Raw genomic sequence first — 15,368 nt, forward strand, 5'->3', positions numbered from 1 at the left:
TGAAACATTAAAGAGATAAAGTTAATCATTTTTAAAAGTTATACGATTCAATCTGATCAAAACTAGGGTGAGTTTCTGAAGGTAAAAAGCAGCAATACTAGCAAATTTTTATTTTAAAAAGTCAACAGTTCAAGATCTATCATTTTAACTCAGAGGTGACGTAATGTAAGTCTAAATTGAAAGCAGTCAATGAAAACTTAAATTGTAATACTAATTTCTTTTTTTTTTTTCTGAGGAAGATTTGCCCTGAGCTAACATCCTTGGCCAATCCTCCTCTTTTTCCATGTGAGCCACAGCCACAGAATAGCTGCTGACAGACAAGTGGTGCAGGTCTGCCTGGGAACCAATCCTGGGCCACCAAAGTGTAGCTCACCAAACGCAGCCACCAGGCCACCAGGGCTGGCCCTGAAAAACTTTTAAAGACAGTTTAACATTATATGGATAAGAAAAGTTGTTTCTACATTCTTGCTGCAAAAGTTCTTATTTATAGGCTTCAATGAGTCCATGAACAGCCCCCTGGAAAATTGTGTGGATATTTTTTCAGTTCATTTTTCTAGGTAAAAGAAACACAGCTCTTAAGAGATTCTCAAAGGACCTTATAATCTAAGAAACAAAGTTCTAGAGTAAATTATCCAAGAAAATTCCAGAAACACTTCAGAATGGGGGTGAGGGGCACGGAAAAATACATGATATCAGTCATTGCACTAAAGAAGTCAAAGTTTAACAGTAAGAATAACAGCAGGGGTAATAAAAATGGTAGTTACCATTTATTCAGGGTTTACTCTGTGCCAGGCGCTTGCTAAGCACTGTACGTGAATGACAGGTAATTTACATAACCATCCACAGGCTTAACATTAAGCACTATTACTCCTCATTGTGGAAATAAGTAAACTGGGCAAAGAGATGTCAAAAACTTTCCCAAGGCCATACAGGTAGTAACAAAGCCAACATTTGAACTGAATTCTAGATGACCCCAAAACCAGTCTTAAAACATTTTAATATAATGTTTCCAACAAAAGCCTCCAATTACACATTTGAAAATATGTGAGAAGTAGTTAACAGAAACTTGTGTGAACTTAAGAAATGTAATGCTAACAAGTACAGTGATCTACTCTAACGACTTTCAATATTAGCCTAACCCACATACATTTTTTGTAATAAGAGATGATTTTGCTCCCCAAAGCACATGTCTTAAGACACTTCTGGTTAGCACAACTGAAAAGTGCTACTGACATCTAGTGGGTAGAGATATGGGATAATTGTAAAAATTCTTTAAGCACCAGACAGCCCCCCCCCAGAGCAAAGAGTTATCCAGCTGAAATATCATCAGTGACAAGGTTGAGAAACCCTGCTTTAAAGAGTGCTGATTTTTTTCTAGCAAACAGGTAAGTTACTTGCATGTTAGTTTTAAGCTTTTTCAGGGCAGAACGAGAATAGTCTCCATTTTAAGGTTAATTTAGCCCCATTTCACCCTTTACTGAATTGCCCATGTATTCAATGAAGTCTTTCAAATCCCACTAGAGAGAATTCAAATAATTCTTGACCTTGCATAAAACCAGGAATTATTCATGTTAATTCCCAGTAACTACTTTCCTCACAAACTGTTCATGTCTCACCTTGTGGGGTTTCACTCTACATCTTCACAGATTGGTATTCAGCCAAACACTCAAGGCAACCAGTACTCACATTTCTGGAGCTCTTCTCTACATCTCTCTCTCTTCAGGTATTCAGCTCCACAAATTCTAACTACCCTGGGTTCCCTTAACTCAGATCTCTAACTCCTCAACTCAGCAAAACTGACAACCTTCTGCTGAGGTTCCCTCTTCCTGCACTGCAGTCCAGAAATTACCTCTTGGCAGAAATCCAGGCCAATGATAAGGTTTTCTTGTTTCTTTCCCCTTTTCTCAAGAATCTCAGTCCTGTGCTGTCTGAAAATATTTGTTTCCTATATTTTGTTCAATGTCCCAGTTTGTATGATAGGAAGGTAATTCCACGTGGTCTTGCTCCCTCATTGCTAGAACTGTACTCTATATTCTGTAATACATAGCTTCAATAACCAGACTGCCATATTCAGGCACAGAGTATATGAGGTACTCATCTGAGAGGCCTTTTAAACTGAAACAATCTATGATATTAATAAGTCAAAGACTGATAAAGCCAACTTCAGCAGATGATTCTAAGGTGCAATTTTCAGTTTGCATATTTGATTACGGCCATAAAATAAAAATTTTCTTTTAGATTTAGTGACTATAAATTTTACTAAAGTCATGAAAACAGTTATCATTAAAATAAATGCCTAGATAACAAAAATATGTAGTACTTATATATAGGCTGATTATCTTTTGGCTCATTGAAAATTGTCAGAAGTACTACAATAGCTATTAAATCAATGGTTCGAAGGCAGCCTAGTGTAGTGGTAAAGCACATGAACTCTGGAGTCAAACCCTCTTGATTCATATCTCACCTCCTCCACTGGATGTGCCTAGTTTCTTCGTCTGCGAAAAGGATACTTCATAGCATTCCTACGAGGATTAAATTAACAGATTCCTGTAAAGTGCCTAGAACAGTGCCTAGCTCAGTGCATACTATTTTTAAAGAGTTTAAACAGGTCTTATTGAGAACGATTCAAGTAAAAGAGAGTATGATCACATAGAAGGAGCAAAAAAATAAAAGGGAAAAACATCTTAGCCACTAAAAGGAAGAAAGGGGAGCTGGGGGAAGAAAGGAGAAGAGGACAAAGAGGGGGAAGGAAGGGCAACAGGTCATGTCATAATCAGACAAACAGAAAGCTTACCCTTATGGTATTTCTAATATTTTTATGTGCACATGCTTAACAACCAGATTGTCCTTGAATTGCTAAGCTTGTAGAAAATTACATCTGCATTCTGTGTGTGGCACTGTCAGTCATCAAACATAACACAAGTCTTCCTGTTAAGCCTAGAACTCTCACTTCCTTCCTTTCTCATTAAATCTCTACAGCAAAAGCTACTTGATGGTTTATATCTCCAGATAAAATGACTTAAAACGACCAAGAGTCCCAAAACATAATGGGGAACTAATGCAGGGTATCTTACATTAAGTTAGAAACATGTAAACCAAGTAGAAGAACTAGGAATCTACTAAAGTTGCTGGCATAAATTGCCCCTCTTTTTATTCTAGAGAAGAACATCTTTCACCATCATTCAAAGATTTTTAAGATAATCCTACATTTCCTAAGAAAATGTGAAGTGTGTGTTAACTGGACTTAGAATCTGTATTCCTTAGTTTCTAAAAAGAATCTTTAGAAAGAGTGTTAGGCTTTAACAGTAACTTATATAGACTCTTAACATATCACCAGTAAAAGCATCGAAGCCCCAGAACAATCTTCCTTGCAAAGCTGCTCACCAGGAGGAGGAGTTTAAGGTGAATGCTAATGTGGGACCACAGACACCAAAGTAAATCATCCACCACCTTAACTCTTGGAGTCTAGGTTGGAGATCACCAAATTTCTGCCTACCACCTTTGGCACATTGAGTGTACACCACCATTCCACAAGGATCCTGTGCCACACTAGCAATAAGCACTATCTTCTTTTCTAGAAATAGAATAAGCAAATGAAAGCTCCACTAACTCCTCCTAAGAGAATGAATTCTTTCCACCCAAGACAGGCCAGAACTCCTGAAGAACAATCCATCAAGGTTTCTTAAACATTTTGTGCCATGCATCCCTCTAGTAGCCCAGTAAAGGGCTCAAAACATTTAATAATCCCTGCTGGGACCTTTACAGTCTCCACAAAATTCTGACCTCTCCACTTTGTACCTCATTCTTAGCATCTCTCATTTCTTTTTTTTTTTTTTTTTTTTTTGAGGAAGATCAGCCCTGAGCTAACATCTGCCACGAATCCTCCTCTTTTTGCTGAGGAAGACTGGCCGTGAGCTAACATCCATGCCCATCTTCCTCTATTTTATATGTGGGACACCTGCCACAGCATAACTTGCCAGGCGGTGCCATGTCCGCACCTGGGATCCAAACCGGCGAACCCGGGCCGCCAAAGTGGAATGTGTGAACTTAACCGCTGCGCCACCAGGCCAGCCCCATCTCTCATTTCTTATAGAAGAAATCAAAAGTCAGATATCTCTCCATCAGCTTCTCAGCACTAACTCTAATTTATCTCCAATCACTTGAGACTAATCATGATACCTATAAGTCAATCTCGTTCCCTCCTCCTTCTGGGTAAATCCTGTTCTGCTGAAAATCCCCATTCTTCTAAATTTGCATCTTCGACCTTGCCCTCTCTACCTTTGCCATTAGCACTTAAAAATGATCAAGACTTTTCCTTCTTCGAAAAAGAACAGGGCCAGCCCCAGTGGTCCAGTGGTTAAGTTTGGCACACTCTGCTTTGGTGGCCTGGGTTCCAATCCCAGGCACAAAGCAACACCACTCATCTGTCAGAGGCCATGCTGTGGTGACAGCTGACGCACAAAAAGGAAGACTGGCAGCAGACATTAGCTCAGGGTGAATCTTCCTCAGCCAAAAAAAAGGGACAAAAACATTCCTGAATATATGTTGTCCTTAACTGCTGCACTGCTTTATACTTACTCCTCTCCAATGTCTCAACTCCCTTCGTCCTCAGTTCAGCTTCTGCCTCAATCACTTCTTTTTACTGCTTTGGTTCAGGTCATTAATAATCTCTTCATCCCTAAATTCAGGATTTCATTTTACTTCTTATCTTACTTAACCTCACAGCAACATGTTATTGTCCACAGCCTCCCTGAAAAAAACCTCTTCTTTTGACTACTCATAGGTTTCCTCCTAGCTCTCTCTGTCTTCTTGGTCTTCTTCTTAGGCACTCTATCTTGGCCCATACCATAAACATTGCTACACAGGATTCTGTCCTAGGCTTTTTTCTTTTTTCACTCTAGACGTTCTCCCTAGGTGATCTCATCTAAACTTCATGGTTTCTTATACTACCTAAAATTTTGTGAAGTCCCAATTTTGGACATCCAACCAAATTTTTCTTCTAAGGTTTCAGACCCATCTATACAACTGATTACCAAATACCTTCACTTGGATGCCCACACACACCTACAGAACTCAGACTCAACATCTCCAAAAGGGATTCATCTTCTCCCTTCTCTGCGAATGACATCTCCATCTTCCCATCTTATTGAACCAAAATCCTGGTAGCCATTGACTCTCCTTTCTTAGTCATTCCCCATATCCCATCATCACAAGGTGCAGTTCTATATACGACCTATTTACCTCCTATTCTACCCATGTTTCTCCATTCCCATGATCATTCCTCTAGTTTAGGCTAATACTATTTCTACCTGAATTATCAAAACATTCTCAACTAGTCTCACTACCCCAGTCTTACGCATCTCCAATCCACTCTCGACACAACAATTCACTCTGTACACTGCAACAAAACCAATTTACGATCATCAGTCACTTAACAATAGGGATGGCTTCTGAGAAATGTGTCATTAAGTGATTTCATAGCAGTGTGAACATCAGAGTGTACATATGATACTAATCTTATGGGATCACCATCATATATGCAGTCCAACGTTGAGTTGCATGAGTCATGCATCATCTAAAAAACAATCTGATCATTTCACTCCCCTCTAAGGCTTCCCTGACTTGATTAGCATTTCTGTAATGCCTTCTTCAGCATGACCCAATAGCCTCAATATGTACCACATCCACCGTATTCTCAGAACCTTGCACAATATGCTCAACAATAAGCACTCAATATATTGATTGAACAAATACATAAATGTTGAATTAACTAAATAGCAGTATTTATATTTAGAATTTTAAATTTCAGATTTGGGAAGGCACTACCTCCATGGGAAATGCCACTGTACCAATATATCACTGTTCATAACTCTCACAGGGCTGAAACTACATGAAATGACAGTTTTATAGGCATAATTAAAAGAAATTTAGGAGAAGACAACAAGCAAACAAATGGACTAAAATAGTGAGAATTACCTAATACCCACACCCCCATATATTAAATAGCATCATAAAGTAAAAAGATGAGAACAGAATTCCAATTGTGATTTTACCACTCAATTGTTAAATCATCTCACAGTTACAATTCCTTCACCTTTAAAATGCAGGTGACACTAACCTCCTCAAAAGTTATGAGGATTTAATGTGACAAAGTGTTTGAAAAGTTCTCTGTACACCTGTACAAAACACTATTCATTCACTCATTGAGCATCAATGTGCCACTATTCTAGAAACTGGGCATGCAGCAGTGAAAACAACAAAATATATATTCTAACATGGGGATAGACAGACAGTTAAGAAAATAAATAAGGAATAACAACAAATGAATCAAAGAAAGATCAAAGAAGATAAGGGAATTAAAGAGTCGGGGATGGGAGCTTTTTGCTGTCTTATACAGAGTTGTCAAGAAAGGCCTCACTGAAAGTGACTTCTGAGCAGAATCCTGAAATCAGACAGAAAGCCATAAGGACCTCTTAAAGAAGAACATTCCAGGCAAAGGTATACGGCAAGTACAAAGGCTATGGGACAGGAATGTTCTCGACATCTTCAAAAAACCATAGGGAGACCAATGTGAACAAAGCAGAGAGTTAAGTAGGAAATGAAGTCAGAGAGGTGAGGGGAGGTACATGGGGGTGCCAGATCAAGGAGGGCTTTGTAGCCAATTTAAAAAGACTATTGCTTTTACTCTAAGTAAAATGTAGAGCTATCAGAGGGTCAGCACTTTAACACTCAGTAGGGAGATAATGGCAAATAGGCAATTGCAATTATACAGCAAAACATAACTTATACCAGGGTAGCTGCAGTGGAGGTGGTAAAAGAGATTCTGTACATTTATTGAGTTAGTGACAAAATCTGTTAACGAATCAAATGTAGAGTGTGAGAGTAAAAAGAATAAAAGATGGATCCAATTCTTTGTCTAAGTAAAAGGATGGAGTTGGCATTAACTCAGATGAGGATGACTCTATAAAGAAGATCTGGGTACAGAGAAAAGGGCAGAAGATCAGTTTTGCCCATCTTAACTTTAAGATGCCTATTAGACATCTAAATGGAGACTTCTGATAGGCTTAATGTGGGGAGATTTATACAAGGGAGGAAAATACCGGTAGATATAGTCACCGGCCTTAGAGAATAAGGGGAAAACAGAAAGCAAGTCCTACTAAGCAAATAAATGGAATCTGAAAGGTGACAAGAGGACACTCTAAACAAGAAAGGTTGGCAGATGTGACAAAATGAAAAAGGAGTCATTTTACTATAAAAATGGAAATATAACACTTCCCTAGAGAAGCAACACTTTTCCTGAAACTGAATATTAAGATATTTATCTTGAGATTTTATACAGGAAACACCGAGTAAAAGAATAGATTATGAATTCACCACATTCCTACAAAAAATATAATAGTGGCTTTCTTATAACTTTTACTCTACAGTTCTTCCATGAAAACTGAGCACATAAAAATAAATTACCCATGAAGGTTCAGTAATAATATCTATCTATTGCCTAACGTCAGAATGCTCTTCTTAGTAGTTAGCTAGAGTTTAATTCGTCAAACCAAGAACATCATTTCATATACTTCAGTTTATTGATTAAGAGAAGAGCTCTACGAAATGAAAGGAGTATAAGGAGAAACTATAAAATCATCAAATATGATGAATATGGCATTTCAATTTGTAAGCAAAAAATAACATTTTATAATATACAGTCAACTGTAATTCTTGTAACAGCTACTAGACACATACCATATTTTACTGACTAAAAAGACTGCCTGCCAAACACCAATTATAGACAGAGGATGTTACACTTTGTTAGCACACAAGAATAGAAGGCATCGATTCTTTAAGTCATAATGCATAAAATCAAATTCTTAAATTAAAACTTAGAGAATTATACACTTTTATCATTAAAGTTCTAAAGTCCTTATAAAACACTCACTTCTTGGCAGTCACATCAATATGCAAAAACTTTCTGCCTAAAAATTAGAGTTTAAAAAAAAAAGGAATTATAGTGTACTTCAACCACTGACTGCCCACCCCATAATCACAAAGCTCCACATTTAGAATGTGCTGTTATTGTAAAGGGGTTAAGCAAGCAAGGAAGTACATTTTTAACAGATATAATTCTGCAAGGTTACTAAAATTCACATAAGGCTGAACAATGCAAAAAAATGCCCAAAGTATTCATAATTATAAAAGTAATGAACTATATCCAAATTTAAATTCAACTTCCTTTGCTAGCGGTCCCATAGAGAGTTGAAATTTTGTACAAACTCAAAGGGCTCAGCTTAGATGGCATCATAAAAATCACTTTGCCATAAGCTTTAATTTAAACCAAATTTTAATATTAAAAATAAATATCAGAAAATCCAATACCTATAAAACATAAGAAATACCAATAGGCATCAGAAGTAATTCAGGGAAGAGTTTTCTAAGTAAGTTCACCATTAAATTTTATTTAACCTAGAGGTTTTCAGTTCTTATGTTTGTTCCCTAACAGTTTTTATGCATCCTTGAAACATAAGTCTGACTTCAGAATTGATACCATGTATTCTCAAGTAAGTATAACATAAAATAGTAAACTATTTGTTATGATTCCTCTATTTACTCCTATCTCAATGATTTTCTATCTTTCAATAGAATCAGCATTTGCACTGAAGTTAATTTCAGTGTCCCAATCTGCCTACTTCCAACTCCCAGAAATAAAAACTACTCTGCCAAACACAACTTTATCATGTCACTACTGAAATATGGTTAACTCCACATAAAAAGCAAAGTCTGCATAAAATGGTCAGGTGAACTTCAACAAGGGTGTCAAGGTCACTCAATGGGGAAAGCACAGTCTCTTTAACAAATGCTGCTGGGAAAAGTGCATATCTAGACGCAAAAGAATGTAGTTGGACCCATACATTTAAACCATATACAAAAATTCACTCTAAATAGATTAACAACATAAAACCCAAAAGTCCTAAAAGAAAACACAGGGGACAAGCTTCATTAACAGAGGATTTGGCAATAATTTCTTAGACATGACACTAAAAGTCCAGGCAACAAAAGAAAATATATACAAATGAGACTGCCAACATTAAATTGAACTTTTCTACATCAAAGGGTATGCTCAACAGAATGGAAGAAAATATCTGCACATCATTTACCTGATAAAGGATTAATGTCTAGAATATATAAAGAATTCCTACAACTCAACAACAAAAAACATCTTATTAAAAAGACTTGAACAAACATTTCTCCAAAGATGATATACAAACGGTAGGCATACGAAAAGATGCTCAACATCACTAATCATTAGAAAACTGCAAATCAAAATCACGAAGAGATATCATCTCATACCCATTAAGATGGCTAATACCAAAAAAAAACAGAAAATAACAAGTGTTGCTATAGATATGGAGAAATTAGAACCCCTATACACTGTTAGCGGAATTGTAAAATGGTACAACTATGGAAAATGGTATGGCATTTCCCCAAGAAATTTAAAAACAGAACTACCATATAATCCAGCAATCCCACTTGTGGGAATATATCCGAATTGAAAGCAGGACCTTGAAGAGGTATCTGCACACCCATGTTTTAGCATTATTCACAATTGCCGAAAGGTGGAAGCAGCTGAAATGCCCATCAACGGATGAATGACTAAACAGAATGTGGCATACACATACAATCGAGTAGTATTCAAACTGAAAAAAGGAAATTCTATCACATGCTATAAGATGGACAGACCTTGAGGACATTATGTTAAGTGAAACAAGCCAGTCACAAAACGACAAATACAGTCATGCACCACTAATGTTGCAGTCAATGACCGACCCCATACACGACAGTGGTCCCATACGATTAGTTCCATGTAGCCTAGGGCTGTAGTAGGCCGTATCATCTAGGTTTGTATAAGTACACTCTATGATGTTCACACAACGACAAAATCACCTAATGACACATTCTCAGAATGAACCCCTGTCGTTAAGCAAAGCATGCATGTATGGTATGATTTCATTATCTAAAGTATTAGATTTCAGTATCTAAAGTAGTCAAATTCAGAAACAGAAAGGAGAATGGTGGTTTGGGTGGCAGGGAAGGAGGAGATGTTTAATGGGTATAGAGTTTTGATTTTGCGAAGTGAAAAAGTTCTGGAGCTCTGATGCACAATAACATGAATACATGTAATACTACTGAACTTTATACTAAAGAATGATTAAGATTTTTTTATAACGATTAACAATTTTTCCAAAAAAGTCTGTATAGAGGAAAACAAGGGAAAGAACAATTAGAAGGGAAAAAACAGGAGTTTAGAAGATAACATCCAAGCCAAGAACGTTGCAGAGGTGCAGACTATATTTCTAATGTTTCTTGGAACATTTCGGAAAAGATGAAAATTTGCAAATTCAGGTAAGTGGCAAACGATGTGTTCAGTTTAGAAATATTTTCCACCAACACTTCTTATACTCAGATCATTTCACTCTAGATTCAGATATATTTATTGGAGTTCATATTTGTCTTACCCCCCCAGAGGCCTGGAACTTAAGATTCTGGACTGCAGAGGGGACTCTGTACCCTCACAAAACCAACATATAGCTCTTAGCACATAGAAGGCTTAAGAAATAATCACTTGATTAAACTGGTCTCTACTTATTCCTAAGTTCACATATTTTATTCTAAAAATTAGAGCAGAGTTACAACTATTCATCAAACTAATTTATACCTTCACTCTATTACTTATTAATTATTACTAAAATTGATTTCTAAAACCCTCACTGGAAATGCTGGTATTATTTATAGTTAACTGGCAATTTTTCCTCAATATCTCATTCATTATTCCTAGCTCTCATTACTAGATCTGCTACATAGTATTTACTTCCTAACACAAATTAACAGTATTTTACAACTATGTAAAGTAACACATTTTTCCCTGTCACTTTCTAAAATTCCAAGATCTCTTCTGTCAACTCTTCAGAAATTGACTTCATACTCTTTTTTTCCATACCCATTACAATCTATTGATAACACCAAAGATTATAATATTGCTTTTTAAAGATTAATCCTTTCATGAATGAATACAAAAGAAAATATACACAGGCAATATAATTGAAACTTGCAAAGTATAAATAACTAAAACCTATAAGAAAAATTAAACTCCCCTAAAAGTAAAGCACACTCAATTACTGATTTCATTCATTTCTATGGCTGATAGGTTTAAAAATGAAATCAGTGCAGACTCTAGAATGTACCCTGTATTATGAAATTGGAATTAGAGGTACCAGTAGCAATGGGCAGGCAGGTAAGTAGATAGATGAATGAATGATAAGTAAAGAGATATAGGGGTGTGGGGGTGTGGATGTGTGTGTGTGGATGTGTGTGTAAGCACTCCCCAGTTTTATCCACCCAGAGGGCCTAGAAGCATTATTGCTCCTAGGAGCAATGAGCACACTTGCACTCACATCTCAATGTCTAACCACTATCACCCTCTCTAAAAGAAAATACGGTTGCCTGAATAAGTAGCTGATTCCAGGATTGGAGTAGGGAAAGTTCAAGATGACCCTGGAAGATCTTGTATCACAAAGTCAGAAAGTGTCAAAAAATGATGGAGACACGTCAAGAGGACACAGTAATGCACACTGATCCAAAATAAGAAAAAGCAGAAATATGATCACCTGGGATCAAAAGCAGAAAAAGAGATGGACCACAAAGGGACCTGAGGGATATTTTGGGGATGATGGACATGTTCTGTACATTTACTGGGGTAGTGGTTTTCATGGATGTATACATCTCAAATTCATCAAATTGTATATTTTAAACAGGCACAGTTTACTGCATATTTTTAATTTTAATAAAGTTAATTTTTAAAAAATGTCACAGAACTAGTTTGAAAGAGCTCCAACTGGCCAAATCTGACAGTATCAAAGTAAAAAATAATGAAAGTAATAGAGTAATATGTAGTGAATAAAACAGAACCCACTGATAAGTCCACATTAATAAACAAACAAACTGGGGAGAAAGAAAAGTTCTTCTTTAGAGAAGAGCATCAAGTAATAAACAGAGGTGGGATGATGGAGTTAGAAAAATCATTATTTTGCAACTATCACGGTAATAACTGCTTCAGGCAAAATTTATCCATGGATGCTTAAACTGTTGGGTGAAAGTTTGATGAGGAACAGAATATTCACATAGTCTGAAAGGATCTCCCCACAAGACACTCACCAATTATAAGGAAAGTAAACTTGTAGTGGCAGCACAACTGTAACCAAGTAATCAAATTTAACATCACCAATAATAAAACACAGACATCATGTGCCTCCTGATATAAGGCAGTAAGACATCATCAGTCTTGTAGTCCTGTCAATAAAATATAACCTGAAACTAATCACAAAGAAGCAGAAGAAAAATCAAACTAGGATCCATTATACAAAATAACCAGCCTAAACTCTTAAAAAATGTGAAGGTCAAGAAAAACAGAAAGGATAGGGAACTATTCTAGATTAAAGAAACTCAAGAAATAAATTCCTGCATGGTCTTGTTCAGAACTGGAAGAAAAAAAGCTATAAGCATATACTAGAATAATTAAATAAATTTGTATATGGACTGTGGATTAAATAATACTGTCAATATTAAATGTCTTGATTTTGATAATTATACTATAGCTACGTAAGAGACAGTCCTTGTTCTTCAGAAATATACACTAAAGTACTAAAAGGTAAAGGTAAAAAACAGATAAATAGAAAGTGAATGATAAATTAGCAAACGGCAAAATGTTAACAATTGGTGAATTTGGAAAAATAGTATAGAGGAGCTCTTTGTTTTATTTTGTTTGTTTGTTTTTGTGAGGAAGATTGGCCCTCAGCTAACATCTGTGGCCAATCTTCCTCCATTTCATGTGGGATGCTGCCACAGTGTGGCTTGATGAGCAGTGCTAGGTCTGCGCCTCGGATCCAAACCCCGCGAACCCTGAGCCACCAAAGCACAATGAACGAACTTAACCACTACACCACTGGGCCAGCCCCACTTTGTTTTATTTTTTTAACTTTTCTCCAAGTTAAAAAAAAAAAATCACTGTTCTAGAGTTTAAAGGATGAAACCATAAGGTGAGGAGTAGTGTGTAAAAGTACTCAGGAATGAGATCAGAATCTTCTTCTAAGAAGAATATGTAGAATAAAATATAGGTTGTAATTTCTCAAAGTCTTAGGTTTCTCTGACATGAGATGAGGGGGTTGCACTAGGACTTTCTAGTTTTACATCTAGATGTTTGTGAGCTTGCTCTAACATTTCATGCCCTATTCTACCATTTCATTACCTGGCTTTTCTGGAGGCTCAATACTTTTCTAACCTGTGGTGTAGTAGTTAAGTCTGGCACTCAGCTTCGGTGGCCTGGGTTCTCGAGTTTGGATCCTGGGCACTGAAATACACTACTCATCAAGGCATGCTGTGGCAGTGACCCATATACAAAATAGAGGAAGACTGGCACAGATGTTAGCTCAGGGCTAGTCTTCCTCAAGTAAAAAAAAGGAATACTGGCAACAGACGTTAGCTTAGGGAGAACGTTCCTGACCAAAAAAAGTAGGAAAAAACTGCACAAATTTTCATGTGTAAACAAACCATAATTATGGATGAGGGAAAGTTTCAGAGAACTTTCTTAACAAGGTCTAAAATGATAGAACTAAAAAAAACATCACACAAACTTTAAGAACAATTTCAACAATGATTTCTAGATAGCTTTATCAATTATGCTTAATATTACCATCTATTAAATATAAAATTATTTAGTTTTTTCCTTCTAAAATTCATTCCCTTACTACTGAATACACTGAGGCTTATAAATCAGTGTTCCACACATAACAACCTTATAATGCTTTCCTACTTCATTTCAAAATATTGAAGGTACTGACAAAAGGAGGCAAAAGAAACGAAAGGTTCAATACAATCTACTATGTGGCAAGCATTACACTTAGAAACTATCCTGCCAATTCACATAACAACCCTTTTAGATAAAAGTTTTTATTCCTATTTTGCAAACAAAGAAACTACAGTTAAGCAAAGATAACTAAAAGGTAGTCCCTGGAGCCTAACACCCTAGTATGATCTATCTAAAGATAGATTAAAAAATAGAAGTGTGCCACTGGAATGCAATGGAAAGTGTTTTATGTACAGCAGTCTGGACAACCTTAGGACTTTATCACCACATTCTGAACGATACGTAATTGCTATGGTCTCAATGTCTGTTCCTCCAGATTGGCATGTTGAATCCTAACTCTCCAGGTGATGCTAGAGGAAGCGGGGCTTTTGAGAGCTGATTTGGTCTTGAGGGCAGAGCCCTCAGGAATAGGATTAGTACTTTACAAAAGTGACTCCAGAGAAATCCCTTGCCCCTCCCACCATGTGAGTACATAGTGAGAAGTCACCAGCTATGCACCAGGAAGAGGCCTCATCAGAACTTGACCACACTAAGGCTTTGATCTTAAACTTCCCAGCCTCCAGAACTGTGAGAAATAAATTTCTGTTGTTTATAAGCTACCTAGTCTGTGGTATATTGTTAAAGCAGCCCAAATGGACAAAAACAATAGTCTTCATATCTTGACATTACACTGGCTCTGAAAAAAACAGTGATACTGCAACTTAAGGCTGTATGTCTACCCTTCAATATCTATAAACCTATCTAAGCATTACAAAATTGCCAAATAATATTAGTTAACGCAAGCATAAATCCCTGAACAGTTTCACTACATATACTCTTCCATAAAAAGATCCACTTTATCCCTGCATTATCACTTATGAATTCAATTTCTCTTTAAAAAAAAAAATTCTCCTAAATTCCACAGCAATTCTTAAAAGTAAAAAACGTAAATCTAGCTCTGGAGTATAATTTTCTCAATCACACTTTTTTTTCAGGAAGATTAGCCCTGAGCTAACATCTGCTGCCAATCCTCCTCTTTTCACTGAGGAAGGCTGGCCCTGAGCTAACATCCATGCCCACCTTCCTCTACTTTATATGTGGGACGCCTGCCACAGCATGGCTTGCCAAGCAGTGCAATGTCCGCACCCGGGATCTGAACCAGCGAATACCGGGCCTCCAAAGCAGAGCGTGCGCACTTAACGCTGCGCCACCGGGCCAGCCCCCTCAATCTCACTTTTGAATGATGAGCAAACTTAAGATGAATTTGTGGGTGAGTCTCTAAATGACAAAAATTACAAATTAATTAAATGATATTCTGGCTGCACAGAGAAAACAAAATCTATTATGTGAATATGGAAAAGAACAAAAGGAAGGTTTTTTTAATTTCTAAAATTTCTAAATTAGATAGGCCATTTGTAAACTCAGATCAAAGATGTACATAAGTATATCTTAAGTGAGACAAAATCATATAACCTAGGTA

General features: G+C 36.7%; 1 protein-coding gene across 1 annotated transcript in view; it reads right to left on the minus strand.

Annotated features, from left to right (window-relative positions):
* CD2AP (CD2 associated protein) overlaps window positions 1-15,368 on the minus strand; it is a 128,499-nt gene that overhangs the window by 51,427 nt on the left and 61,704 nt on the right. The gene's annotated exons all lie outside the window — the stretch shown is intronic.

The sequence above is a fragment of the Equus quagga genome, chromosome 15 (assembly GCF_021613505.1).
Source record: "Equus quagga isolate Etosha38 chromosome 15, UCLA_HA_Equagga_1.0, whole genome shotgun sequence".
Taxonomy (NCBI): domain Eukaryota; kingdom Metazoa; phylum Chordata; class Mammalia; order Perissodactyla; family Equidae; genus Equus; species Equus quagga.